Below are 15,013 nucleotides of genomic sequence, written 5' to 3'. Positions count from 1 at the left end.
TCTACCAGCCTTCCTTTCCTCCTCCCACGCATCGCACGACCTCGTTGTCATCGTCATCGCACGACCTCGTCATTTTGGGTGAGGTGATATGCGGGTATAAAATGAAAGCTGTTTAAATCATAGCATAAGTAAGAACTCTGTTTAGTGTTTGCAGGTTATAGTTGTGTGTGTGTAAACTAAAATTCTTTGAAAATGAAATAAGTTATTACAAAACGCGTTCAAGTATCGCGTCAGACTACAAATAAAAATGAATTTTGGAAAATTGATTTTTCAGTTACCATCAACAGTGAAAAGAAACATAAGAAATATTGAGAAAATTCGTGTTAGAATTATTAATCTTACTTTTCCGGTCATATTTAATAATATGTCTAAAGGAAAGACTGCTACCAAAGTATACTAATATATATATATATATATATATATATATATATATATATATATATATATATATATATATATATATATATATATATATATATATATATATATATATATATATATATATATATATATATATAACTGTGCTTGGGGACCCACCACCCTTAATTACCCCTACTCCAAATTAATCAACAAAAATCTGAAATTACAACCATAACACAGAAATAACCTGCACACGTAAATAACATCACATGAAACAAGAAGGTATGACAGGATGTGCAGAATACCCCCGTTGAAAAGCAGAGGTGCAACAGGAACTTCTGAGAGAAGCACACATGTGCAGTATGTGCAGTACCACAGCCAGGCTGTGGTACTGCACATACTGCACAAGGATGGATTGATAAATTAATATATGGACTACTGACTTTAAACACAAGTTTATTGATTTTATTAAAAAAATATATCATATATGTTACAAAAATACTTAGGAATTTTTTCTTAGAAATTATATTGTTCTGTAAAGGAAGTAAGATTGATGGGAGTCACCTCTGACTTAATTACATAAAGTTTATTGATTTTATTACAAAAATAAATCATATTTTACATAAATAATATTTTGTTTATATTTATTTTTCTGTAAAGGAAGTAAGATTGATGGGAGTCACCTCTGACTCAATTACATTATCAAAAAATAGTTTATTATCTGCTATCAGACAAATAGTGCGTTATTTTCTTCTGAACCATCATGACTTGCCCTTTTCCAACAGATTCATCTTCCTTCTTGACTATCTTCAAATTATTTCTTTCTTCTTTTCTATTTGATGGCTTCAAAATAATGGACGTCTTCGACCCTTCTAAGATATGATCTTTGGGAACCCTGATGAAGGTACTTGCTTCAGCAGTAAGTAGACACTGATGTGCTGAAAATGTGGAAAACATAACATATATAATAAATATATATTTCTTGCAAAAAACAAAACACCAAAATCACAGAAATTTGGAACCATAGTAGTCTGTAGACAGAGGCCACCAGGCATTACAACAATCGGTAGACAGAGACCAAGAAGGGCAATTGTGGTGCCACAATGTTTTCCAAGAATCCTAGCATAGATTATTTGAGTTAAAATTGGTTTACTTTTACCAAGGGGCCATTTGGAGGTAGGCCCACCCCAGTACCCACTGTGTGTGTGTATTCTTCCAAATAGTGTAGAGGTGCCATAGGCACAATCAGAGCACTGTATAAACATCATAGGTCCGCGGTTGTTCAACGTCCTCCCAGCGACTATAAGAAATATTGACGGAACAACCGTGGACATCTTCAAGAGAAAACTGGACTGTTTTCTAGGAGAAGTTCCAGATCAGCCGAGCTGTGGTGGGTATGTGGCCCTGCGGGCCGCTCTAAGCAACAGCCTGGTGGACAAAACACTAACAATTTGAGCCTTGCCTTGGGCCGGGCTTGGGAAGTAGAAGAACTCCCAGAACCCCATCAAGCAGGTGTAATGTACTCAGGTAACTAGTGCCCAGACACAGAAACTAGACACCAAACTAGACACAGACACTAGACAGAGTTCCACATAAGAGGTTGTTCTGGAAACTGGAAAATATTGGAGTGACAGGTATAGTGACAGGTACGCTTCTAACATGGATGAAAAATTTTCTGACTGATAGAAAAATGAGGGCTGTGATCAGAGGCAATGTATCGGACTGGAGAAATGTCACAAGTTGAGTACCACAGAGTTCAGTTCTTGCACCAGTGATGTTTATTGTCTACATAAATGATCTACCAGTTGGTATACAGAATTATATGAACATGTTTGCTGATAATGCTAAGATAATAGGAAGGATAAGAAACTTAGATGATTGTCATGCCCTTCAAGAAGACCTGGACAAAATAAGTACATGGAGCGCCACTTGGCAAATGGAATTTAATGTTAATAAATGCCATGTTATGGAATGTGGAATAGGAGAACATAGACCCCACACAACCTATATATTATGTGAGAAATCTTTAAAGAATTCTGATAAAGAAAGAGATCTAGGGGTGGTTCTAGATAGAAAACTATCACCTGAGGACCACATAAAGAATATTGTGCGAGGAGCCTATGCCACGCTTTCTAACATCAGAATTGCTTTTAAATACATGGATGGCGATATACTAAAGAAATTGTTCACGACCTTTGTTAGGCCAAAGCTAGAATATGCAGCAGTTGTGTGGTGCCCATATCTTAAGAAGCACATCAACAAACTGGAAAAGGTGCAAAGACATGCTACTAAGTGGCTCCCAGAACTGAAGGGCAAGAGCTACGAGGAGAGGTTAGAGGCATTAAATATGCCAAAACTAGAAGACAGAAGAAAAAGAGGTGATATTATCACTACATACAAAATAGTAACAGGAATTGATAAAATGGAGAGGGAAGATTTCTTGAGACCTGGAACGTTAAGAACAAGAGGTCATAGATATAAACTAGCTAAACACAGATGCCGAAGAAATATAAGAAAAATTCACTTTCGCAAACAGAGTGGTAGACGGTTGGAATAAGTTAGGTGGTGGAGGCCAAGACCGTCAGTAGTTTCAAAGCGTTATATGACAAAGAGTGCTGGGAAGACGGGACACCACGAGCGTAGCTCTCATCCTGTAACTACACTTAGGTAATTACACTTAGGTAATTACCTCTACTGTAAGATAACTAGTGGGAAAATGCAAGTAATGCAATCTAACAAGTGAACAAAACAAATTAAGAGTGCGACACGTGGTAGCAACACTGCCACTATGAAATCACCCACTACTCCATCGACCGGGATAATTTTTTAGCAAGAGGAGGAGGAGAAGAATGGCTAAAAATGACCAGACTCTACCACCAACTCGGTCAAATGCTAGAGAGGACGCAAACACAGTGGCCTCCTTACCAGAGCCTCAGATATTATCACGAAGTAAGGCATCCAGCACTTTCACTAACACGATAACATCATTTATATTTGCCAACATCCAGGGTATAAAAACACGCAAATCCAACAAAGTTCACTTTATAGATGGTCTCCTTCATGAGGCAAATGCAGTGTTTGCAGCCCTAACAGAAACCCACACAAAGGACTACCATGATGGTGAAATATGGATCTCAGAGTACAATCTTTTCATATGTGATAGGAAACACCGGCTTCAGGGTGGGGTCAGCCTCTACATCAAAGACACACTCATCTGTACTGAGCTGCTAAACACCTCAAATGATATGGTGGAAGTGCTGATAATCAAAATAGAGATCCTAAATGTACTTATTGTCCTTGTATATATGTCACCGGAGGCAAACCCTCAGCAGTTTAAACACCAACTAATGAAAATAGAACACTGCTTGGAATACCTCACAAATCCAGCTCCGAATATCATCCTGCTTGGGGACTTCAACCTACGGCACCTGAAATGGAAGCACCTGGCTAATACAGTAATATCAGAAAGAATACCAGGAAGTAGCCTAAATGAACAGGTACATGCAAATGACCTGCTACGGATGTGCGACAGGTTTGCCTTAAACAAGCAAATAGTAGAACCAATTAGGAAGGAGAACACGCTGGATCTCATTTTCACTAATAATGATGAATTGATCAGAAACATAATGATTACAAATACCTGTTACTCAGATCACAACTTAATTGAAGTTATGACAACCATGGGGAATAGACCTTCAAAACCAGTCCAGATTCCCGGTGGAGGAGATTTCAGCAAATTCAACTTCAATAATAAACAGATAAACTGGGAGCAAATAAACAAGGACTGCACAGAAATAAACTAGGAAGAACAGCTAGAAAATGCATATCTGAACTAGTGCCTGGAAAAAATAAGCTCAGTAGTACTAAAAATATGTTTAAACCGCATACCCCTAAGAAAAAAGAGGAAGAGATGCAGATTGGAACGAGAACGTCGTTCCCTATATAGGCAAAGAAAGCGAATCGCGGAACAACTTGAGAGTCGCACCCTATCTCAAGAACGGCGAAGAAGGTTATGTAGAGAAATAGAAACAATTGAACTCAAGCTACAAGAATCATACAAAACCCAGGAGAGGCAAAGAGAGCAAAAGGCCATCAGTGAAATAGAGAGAAATCCGAAATATTTTTTCTCCTAAGCAAAATCAAGATCAAAAACCACATCTAGTATCGGGCCCCTGCGAAAGGGAGATGGAACTTTCACCGATGACAACAAAGAAATGAGCGAGCTACTGAGGAAGCAATACGACTGTTTTCTGCGAGCCATTAAACGCACTAAAGATTTCTAACCAAAATGAGTTTTTCATGGATATGATACCAACATCAAATCATATATCAGACGTCACCCTCTCCCCACTGGATTTTGAAGAAGCCATAAACAGTATGCCTATGCACTCTGCACCAGGCCCGGATTCTTGGAACTCCATATTCATCAAGAACTGTAAAAAACCACTATCACAGGCCCTCCACATTATGTGGAGACAAAGCCTAGATACTGGCGTTATCCCTGATATACTAAAAACAGCAGAGATAGCACCAATTCATAAAGGAGGAAATAAGGCAGAGGCAAAAAATTAGACCGATAGCACTAACATCGCACATCATAAAAATTTTTGAGAGAGTGCTAAGAAGTAAGATCACAAAATACATGGAATCACAGCATCTCCATAACCCCGGACAACATGGTTTCAGAACAGGGCGCTCTTGCCTGTCGCAGTTGCTGGACCACTATGATATGGCATTAGATGCTATGGAAGACAAACAAAATGCTGATGTAATTTACAAAGATTTCTCAAAAGCTTTTGATAAATGACCATGGTGTTATTGCACATAAAATGCGTTCAAAAGGAATTACCGGAAAAATAGGTAGATGGATCTACAATTTCCTGACTAACAGAACACAATGTGTAATAGTCAACAAAATAAAATCCAGCCCGTCAACCGTGAAGAGCTCAGTCCCCCAGGGTACTGTGTTTGCTCCAGTACTTTTTCTCATCCTCATATCGGACATAGACAAGAACACAACCAATAGCACTGTATCATCCTTTGCAGATGACACTAGGATCTTCATGAGAGTAGGCAACATAGAGGACACAGCAAACCTCCAATCAGATGTAGATCAGGTCTTTCTATGGGCTACAGAAAATAATATAGTGTTTAACGAAGATTAGTTCCAGCTCATGCGCTCTGGACAAAATGAAAATATAAAAACGGCAACCACGTAAAAAACTCGGGCAAATCATAACATAGAACGAAAAGGCAATGTCAAGGATCTGGGTGTACTCATGTCTGAAGAATTTACCTTTAAAGAACATAATAAAGTAGCCATCACAACTGCAAGAAAAATGACAGGTTGGATAACAAGAACTTTTCACACTAGAGATCCTATACCGATGATGATACTTTTCAAAATGCTTGTGCTCTCTAGAGTGGAGTACTGCTGCACAATGACAGCCCCTTTTAAAGCTGGAGAAATTGCTGACCTGAAGAGCGTGCAGAGAATCTTTACTGCTAGAATCCACTCAGTAAACCATCAGTAAAAATTATTACTCAGTAAAAAAAGTAACACATCTAAACTATTGGGATCGACTAAAGAGCCTAAATCTGTACTCCCTTGAGCGCAGGCGGGAGAGATACATAATAATTTACACGTGGAAAATATTAGAGGAGCTGGTCCCAAACCTGCACACAGAAATAACATCACATGAGACCAGAAGACATGGCAGGATGTGCAGAATACCCCCATTGAAAAGCAGAAGTGCAACAGGTACTCTGAGAGAGAACTCTATCAACATCAGAGGCCTGAGACTGTTCAACACGCTTCCGCTACACATAAGGGGCATTCTTGGCAAACCCCTCAGAGTGTTCAAGAGAACTGGATAAGCACCTCCAAAGGATACCTGATCAACCAGGCTGTGACTCATACATCAGGCTGCGAGCAGCCGCATCCAACAGCCTGGTTGATCAGTCCAGCAACCAGGAGGCCTGGTCGACGACCGAGCCGCGGGGACGCTAAGCCCCGGAAGCACCTCAACGGAATTGGCCCTACCATCTACATTATTTGATGCTCTGCAAATACAGCACACATCAATTCATTGCACACTTATATAATAATTATTTGAGAATATATAACAAGTACTTTATATTTAATTTTTTTTTTTTTATATTTGTAACTATACAATATTTGTATCCCTGGTTTCCATACAGTATATTCTAAACAAAATATATATTAACAAAATACATCACAACAAATAGTTGACAGCTGGTAGACTGCCAAATAACAAAAAGAGCTTTGAATATATGATCAGATATTCTTGAGATGGGACAGGAACCAAAGACTCGCCAGGTCCAAAAAGCACACTTGAAGCCTCCCCAAAACCTCCATTCATTCATTCACAAACTTCTCCCAAGACCATCATGAATTAATGAATGAATGCATGATGGTCTTTCCCCCAAGATCAAATGATTCAAGGTATGATCCAAATATGGAAATATATTCCCCAAAGATCAAAATATCCAAGATATGATCAAAATATTCAATCAAAACTAGTGACATCAAATCAGCTTATAGAGTGGGTATCAAATCAACAGGAGGGTATAAATAACAGGAGAATTTGAGTTAAACTAGATAGCTGCTTCCGCAAGTCAGACCTTTTCAAATCTGTACTCTCTAGTAAATCAAATGTTTATGTGAATAAATGTCTGACCAGGTTCAGACAAAATCTCTTATTTAAACTGCGGGGTTTCTGGAAAAATTCCCCTGTAATTAAACATTGTTTTGTGGGAGACAATACAATTATAGCTAGGGGGACTGACACTGGAAAAACCTATTTTATAACAACTGAAGCTCACCTCAATTCTCCTGAATCACTGTGGGATAGCTGCTGAATAACCAGAGTTCAAATTATAACCTCATTTAACTACCAATGTGTACTTTAGCTGTGCCTTTCCTTCCAATAGGTTTTAACTAAAAAAAAAAAAAGGGTCTTCTTTATTATTGTCTCTTTTTTTTCTTTATTTACTTCCTTGTTCCATATTACACTGGCTTTGCCTGTGTTCTCTAGTATAAACTTTATCATCCAGTGTACCTGAGTGTATCTCAATTTAATCTACCACATTTTGTTTTAGTGTTTTAGTGTAATTTTAATATTAAACTATAGTGTACTTATTATATTATAGTAAGTAAGCTATTCATTTTATAGATTTCATAATTGCTTTTTGACTTTTATTGGTCATCCATTGTTATTAATTATTCTAGTTCATTTTTACTTTAAGTTTCAATAAGTTTTCATTACTTAAATTACCATTAAGTTTATATTACTTTACAATTTTTAAGTCTTTAATATTTATAACTAAAACTGGACAAACTGCAGGAATGGCCCAAGAATATATACACCAGTTCATTGACAGTTGAAACACGGGACCATAGAGCCAATCCTCAACCCCTGCAAACACAACTAGGTGAGTACAAGTTTTGCTTAGAAATCGAAGAATGAGTTTTGATTACCTGTTACAGTTGTATCTTGAGAAAGTCGATGTTTCTTCATTTTTTTCAAGGACTTATCCTCTTGCTCTACATTCTTGTCTTTCGCTTCCCTGATCTTCCTATTTTGATTTTCCTGAATGTGAACTGAAAATAAGGAAAACCTGAATAAAATATATATCCTCATTAAACAAAAATTGTGTTTCTCTACAGCTGCAGCTACAGATAACACACAGCCACTCTACTTGAATTAATGCACATGCTACACACACAAACACAATACTTCAAATCTACAAAAGTGACAGCAGAGAAGACCCACTCAATTATAGACCTGTATCATTGACAAGTGTAATAGTCAAAATATTGGAAAAAATAACAAAAACTAAATGGGTAGAACACTGGGGGAGAAATGATATAATATCAGACAGACAGTATGGTTTTTGATCTAGAAGATCCGGTGTATCGAATTTACTCAGTTTCTATGATCGAGCAACAGAGATATTACAGGAAAGAGATGGTTGGGTTGACTGCATCTATCTGAACCTAAAAAACGCTTTTGATAGAGTTCCACATAAAGAGGTTGTTCCGGAAACTGGAAAATATTGGAGGGGTGACAGGTAAGCTTCTAACATGGATGAAAACTTTTCTGACTTATAGGAAAATGAGGGCAGTAATCAGAGGCAATGTATTAGACTGGAGAAATGTTACAAGTGGAGTACCACAGGGCTCAGATCTTGCACCGAAGATGTTCATTGTCTACATAAACAATCTACCAGATGAAATACAGAATTATATGAACATGTTTGCTGATGATGCTAAGATAATAGGAAGAACAAGAAACTTAGATGATTGGCATGCTCTTCAAGATGACCTGGACAAAATAAGTGTATGGAGCTCCACTTGGCAAATGGAATTTAATGTGAATAAATGTCATGTTATGGAATGTGGAATAGGAGAACATAGACCCCACACAACCTATAAATTATGTGAGAAATCCTTAAAAAATTCTGATAAAAAAAAGAGATCTAGGGATGGTTCTACATAGAAAAGTATCACCTGAGGACCACATAAAGAATGTTGTGCGAGGAGCCTATGCTACACTTTCTAACTTCATAATTGCTTTTAAATACATGGATGGTAAAATACTAAAGAAATTGTTCTATATAAATGTACAAAAAAATATTTCTTAATGTTAATCCGGATCTGAAATTCTTCCTGGCCATGTAATAGAACCCCAATAAATCAATATATGAAAATATATTTAAAAATTCTTTGATAAACGGATGAGACTTTGTTGGGTAAAGAAGGCATGAACTTCAGGTTGGATTTTTTTATATATATTTTCTTTTATTTATATATATATATATATATATATATATATATATATATATATATATATATATATATATATATATATATATATATATATATATATATATATATATATATATATATGGATTTTCCGCATAAAATGATCAGTGTTTTGTGATCGTCAATTGCATATATATATATATATATATATATATATATATATATATATATATATATATATATATATATATATATATATATATGTTTTGTGATCGTCAATTGCATATATATATATATATATATATATATATATATATATATATATATATATATATATATATATATATATATATATATATATATATATATGCGAACAAGCCTGAATGGTCCCCAGGACAATATGCAACTGAAAACTCACACCCCAGAAGTGACTCGAACCCATACTCCGAGAAGCAACGCAACTGGTATGTACAAGACGCCTTAATCCACTTGACCATCACGACCAGTCGTGATGGTCAAGTGGATTAAGGCGTCTTGTACATACCAGTTGCGTTGCTTCTGGGAGTATGGGTTCGAGTCACTTCTGGGGTGTGAGTTTTCAGTTATATATATATATATATATATATATATATATATATATATATATATATATATATATATATATATATATATACATATATATATATATATATATACATATATATATATATATATATATATACATATATATATATATATATATATATATATACATATATATATATATATATATATATATATATATATATATATATATATATATATATATATATATATATATATATATGTCGTACCTAGTAGCCAGAATGCACTTCTCAGCCTACTATGCAAGGCCCAATTTGCCTAATAAGCCAAGTTTTCATGAATTAATTGTTTTTCGACTACCTAACCTAACCTAACCTAACGTTTTCGGCTACCTAACCTAACCTAACCTAGAAAGATAGGTTAGGTTAGGTAGGGTTGGTTAGGTTCGGTCATATATCTACGTTAATTTTAACTCCAATAAAAAAAAAATTGACCTCATACATAATGAAATGGGTAGCTTTATTATTTCATAAGAAAAAAATTAGAGAAAATATATTAATTCAGGAAAACTTGGCTTATTAGGCAAATCGGGCCTTGCATAGTAGGCTGAGAAGTGCGTTCTGGCTACTAGGTACGACACACATATATATATATATATATATATATATATATATATATATATATATATATATATATATATATATATATATATATATATATATATATATATATATATATATATATATATATATATACAATCTTTGGACAACACCCACCAGTGGGACTCGAACCCAGAAAGCACAACTACCTTCCAGTAGCTGGCATAACTAGTATGCTTTAACCCACTACGCCATCAGACCTTACAAAAGAAGTAGATAGTTCGAGATATATATATATCTCAAACATCTCTACCTCCCGAAGGCACCAGATGAGTGAGGGGTCAGTCTGCAATTTTCGTCAAGCCACTGTCAATGTGAGAGAACTCGTGTCCAGCTTATAAGCCTATACTTGCATAAACCACAAGTGAAGATAAACAATCTTTGGACAACACCCACCAGTGGGACTCGAACCCAGAAAGCACAACTACCTTCCAGTAGCTGGCATAACTAGTATGCTTTAACCCACTACGCCATCAGACCTTACAAAAGAAGTAGATAGTTCGAGATATATATATATCTCAAACATCTCTACCTCCCGAAGGCACCAGATGAGTGAGGGGTCAGTCTGCAATTTTCGTCAAGCCACTGTCAATGTGAGAGAACTCGTGTCCAGCTTATAAGCCTATACTTGCATAAACCACAAGTGAAGATAAACAATCTTTGGACAACACCCACCAGTGGGACTCGAACCCAGAAAGCACAACTACCTTCCAGTAGCTGGCATAACTAGTATGCTTTAACCCACTACGCCATCAGACCTTACAAAAGAAGTAGATAGTTCGAGATATATATATATCTCAAACATCTCTACCTCCCGAAGGCACCAGATGAGTGAGGGGTCAGTCTGCAATTTTCGTCAAGCCACTGTCAATGTGAGAGAACTCGTGTCCAGCTTATAAGCCTATACTTGCATAAACCACAAGTGAAGATAAACAATCTTTGGACAACACCCACCAGTGGGACTCGAACCCAGAAAGCACAACTACCTTCCAGTAGCTGGCATAACTAGTATGCTTTAACCCACTACGCCATCAGACCTTACAAAAGAAGTAGATAGTTCGAGATATATATATATCTCAAACATCTCTACCTCCCGAAGGCACCAGATGAGTGAGGGGTCAGTCTGCAATTTTCGTCAAGCCACTGTCAATGTGAGAGAACTCGTGTCCAGCTTATAAGCCTATACTTGCATAAACCACAAGTGAAGATAAACAATCTTTGGACAACACCCACCAGTGGGACTCGAACCCAGAAAGCACAACTACCTTCCAGTAGCTGGCATAACTAGTATGCTTTAACCCACTACGCCATCAGACCTTACAAAAGAAGTAGATAGTTCGAGATATATATATATCTCAAACATCTCTACCTCCCGAAGGCACCAGATGAGTGAGGGGTCAGTCTGCAATTTTCGTCAAGCCACTGTCAATGTGAGAGAACTCGTGTCCAGCTTATAAGCCTATACTTGCATAAACCACAAGTGAAGATAAACAATCTTTGGACAACACCCACCAGTGGGACTCGAACCCAGAAAGCACAACTACCTTCCAGTAGCTGGCATAACTAGTATGCTTTAACCCACTACGCCATCAGACCTTACAAAAGAAGTAGATAGTTCGAGATATATATATATCTCAAACATCTCTACCTCCCGAAGGCACCAGATGAGTGAGGGGTCAGTCTGCAATTTTCGTCAAGCCACTGTCAATGTGAGAGAACTCGTGTCCAGCTTATAAGCCTATACTTGCATAAACCACAAGTGAAGATAAACAATCTTTGGACAACACCCACCAGTGGGACTCGAACCCAGAAAGCACAACTACCTTCCAGTAGCTGGCATAACTAGTATGCTTTAACCCACTACGCCATCAGACCTTACAAAAGAAGTAGATAGTTCGAGATATATATATATCTCAAACATCTCTACCTCCCGAAGGCACCAGATGAGTGAGGGGTCAGTCTGCAATTTTCGTCAAGCCACTGTCAATGTGAGAGAACTCGTGTCCAGCTTATAAGCCTATACTTGCATAAACCACAAGTGAAGATAAACAATCTTTGGACAACACCCACCAGTGGGACTCGAACCCAGAAAGCACAACTACCTTCCAGTAGCTGGCATAACTAGTATGCTTTAACCCACTACGCCATCAGACCTTACAAAAGAAGTAGATAGTTCGAGATATATATATATCTCAAACATCTCTACCTCCCGAAGGCACCAGATGAGTGAGGGGTCAGTCTGCAATTTTCGTCAAGCCACTGTCAATGTGAGAGAACTCGTGTCCAGCTTATAAGCCTATACTTGCATAAACCACAAGTGAAGATAAACAATCTTTGGACAACACCCACCAGTGGGACTCAAACCCAGAAAGCACAACTACCTTCCAGTAGCTGGCATAACTAGTATGCTTTAACCCACTACGCCATCAGACCTTACAAAAGAAGTAGATAGTTCGAGATATATATATATCTCAAACATCTCTACCTCCCGAAGGCACCAGATGAGTGAGGGGTCAGTCTGCAATTTTCGTCAAGCCACTGTCAATGTGAGAGAACTCGTGTCCAGCTTATAAGCCTATACTTGCATAAACCACAAGTGAAGATAAACAATCTTTGGACAACACCCACCAGTGGGACTCGAACCCAGAAAGCACAACTACCTTCCAGTAGCTGGCATAACTAGTATGCTTTAACCCACTACGCCATCAGACCTTACAAAAGAAGTAGATAGTTCGAGATATATATATATCTCAAACATCTCTACCTCCCGAAGGCACCAGATGAGTGAGGGGTCAGTCTGCAATTTTCGTCAAGCCACTGTCAATGTGAGAGAACTCGTGTCCAGCTTATAAGCCTATACTTGCATAAACCACAAGTGAAGATAAACAATCTTTGGACAACACCCACCAGTGGGACTCGAACCCAGAAAGCACAACTACCTTCCAGTAGCTGGCATAACTAGTATGCTTTAACCCACTACGCCATCAGACCTTACAAAAGAAGTAGATAGTTCGAGATATATATATATCTCAAACATCTCTACCTCCCGAAGGCACCAGATGAGTGAGGGGTCAGTCTGCAATTTTCGTCAAGCCACTGTCAATGTGAGAGAACTCGTGTCCAGCTTATAAGCCTATACTTGCATAAACCACAAGTGAAGATAAACAATCTTTGGACAACACCCACCAGTGGGACTCGAACCCAGAAAGCACAACTACCTTCCAGTAGCTGGCATAACTAGTATGCTTTAACCCACTACGCCATCAGACCTTACAAAAGAAGTAGATAGTTCGAGATATATATATATCTCAAACATCTCTACCTCCCGAAGGCACCAGATGAGTGAGGGGTCAGTCTGCAATTTTCGTCAAGCCACTGTCAATGTGAGAGAACTCGTGTCCAGCTTATAAGCCTATACTTGCATAAACCACAAGTAAAGATAAACAATCTTTGGACAACACCCACCAGTGGGACTCGAACCCAGAAAGCACAACTACCTTCCAGTAGCTGGCATAACTAGTATGCTTTAACCCACTACGCCATCAGACCTTACAAAAGAAGTAGATAGTTCGAGATATATATATATCTCAAACATCTCTACCTCCCGAAGGCACCAGATGAGTGAGGGGTCAGTCTGCAATTTTCGTCAAGCCACTGTCAATGTGAGAGAACTCGTGTCCAGCTTATAAGCCTATACTTGCATAAACCACAAGTGAAGATAAACAATCTTTGGACAACACCCACCAGTGTTGTAAGGTCTGATGGCGTAGTGGGTTAAAGCATACTAGTTATGCCAGCTACTGGAAGGTAGTTGTGCTTTCTGGGTTCGAGTCCCACTGGTGGGTGTTGTCCAAAGATTGTTTATCTTCACTTGTGGTTTATGCAAGTATAGGCTTATAAGCTGGACACGAGTTCTCTCACATTGACAGTGGCTTGACGAAAATTGCAGACTGACCCCTCACTCATCTGGTGCCTTCGGGAGGTAGAGATGTTTGAGATATATATATATCTCGAACTATCTACTTCTTTTGTAAGGTCTGATGGCGTAGTGGGTTAAAGCATACTAGTTATGCCAGCTACTGGAAGGTAGTTGTGCTTTCTGGGTTCGAGTCCCACTGGTGGGTGTTGTCCAAAGATTGTTTATCTTCACTTGTGGTTTATGCAAGTATAGGCTTATAAGCTGGACACGAGTTCTCTCACATTGACAGTGGCTTGACGAAAATTGCAGACTGACCCCTCACTCATCTGGTGCCTTCGGGAGGTAGAGATGTTTGAGATATATATATATCTCGAACTATCTACTTCTTTTGTAAGGTCTGATGGCGTAGTGGGTTAAAGCATACTAGTTATGCCAGCTACTGGAAGGTAGTTGTGCTTTCTGGGTTCGAGTCCCACTGGTGGGTGTTGTCCAAAGATTGTTTATCTTCACTTGTGGTTTATGCAAGTATAGGCTTATAAGCTGGACACGAGTTCTCTCACATTGACAGTAGCTTGACGAAAATTGCAGACTGACCCCTCACTCATCTGGTGCCTTCGGGAGGTAGAGATGTTTGAGATATATATATATCTCGAACTATCTACTTCTTTTGTAAGGTCTGATGGCGTAGTGGGTTAAAGCATACTAGTTATGCCAGCTACTGGA

The 15,013-nt window shown here is 38.0% G+C and overlaps 1 long non-coding RNA gene across 1 annotated transcript; it reads right to left on the bottom strand.

Moving 5' to 3' along the window:
• Positions 1-799: 799 nt before the first annotated feature.
• Positions 800-8,278, bottom strand: LOC138359086 (uncharacterized). Its single transcript, XR_011225752.1, has 2 exons — positions 7,862-8,278; positions 800-1,298 (listed from the first exon to the last, which is right to left on the bottom strand). It is a non-coding gene; the product is annotated as an uncharacterized lncRNA (long non-coding RNA).
• Between the last annotated feature and the right edge of the window lie 6,735 nt (positions 8,279-15,013).

The sequence above is a fragment of the Procambarus clarkii genome, chromosome 89 (genome assembly GCF_040958095.1).
Source record: "Procambarus clarkii isolate CNS0578487 chromosome 89, FALCON_Pclarkii_2.0, whole genome shotgun sequence".
Classification (NCBI taxonomy): Eukaryota; Metazoa; Arthropoda; class Malacostraca; order Decapoda; family Cambaridae; genus Procambarus; species Procambarus clarkii.
Note: the sequence above shows the minus strand (reverse complement) of the source record. Positions and strands in the feature narration are given on the sequence as shown.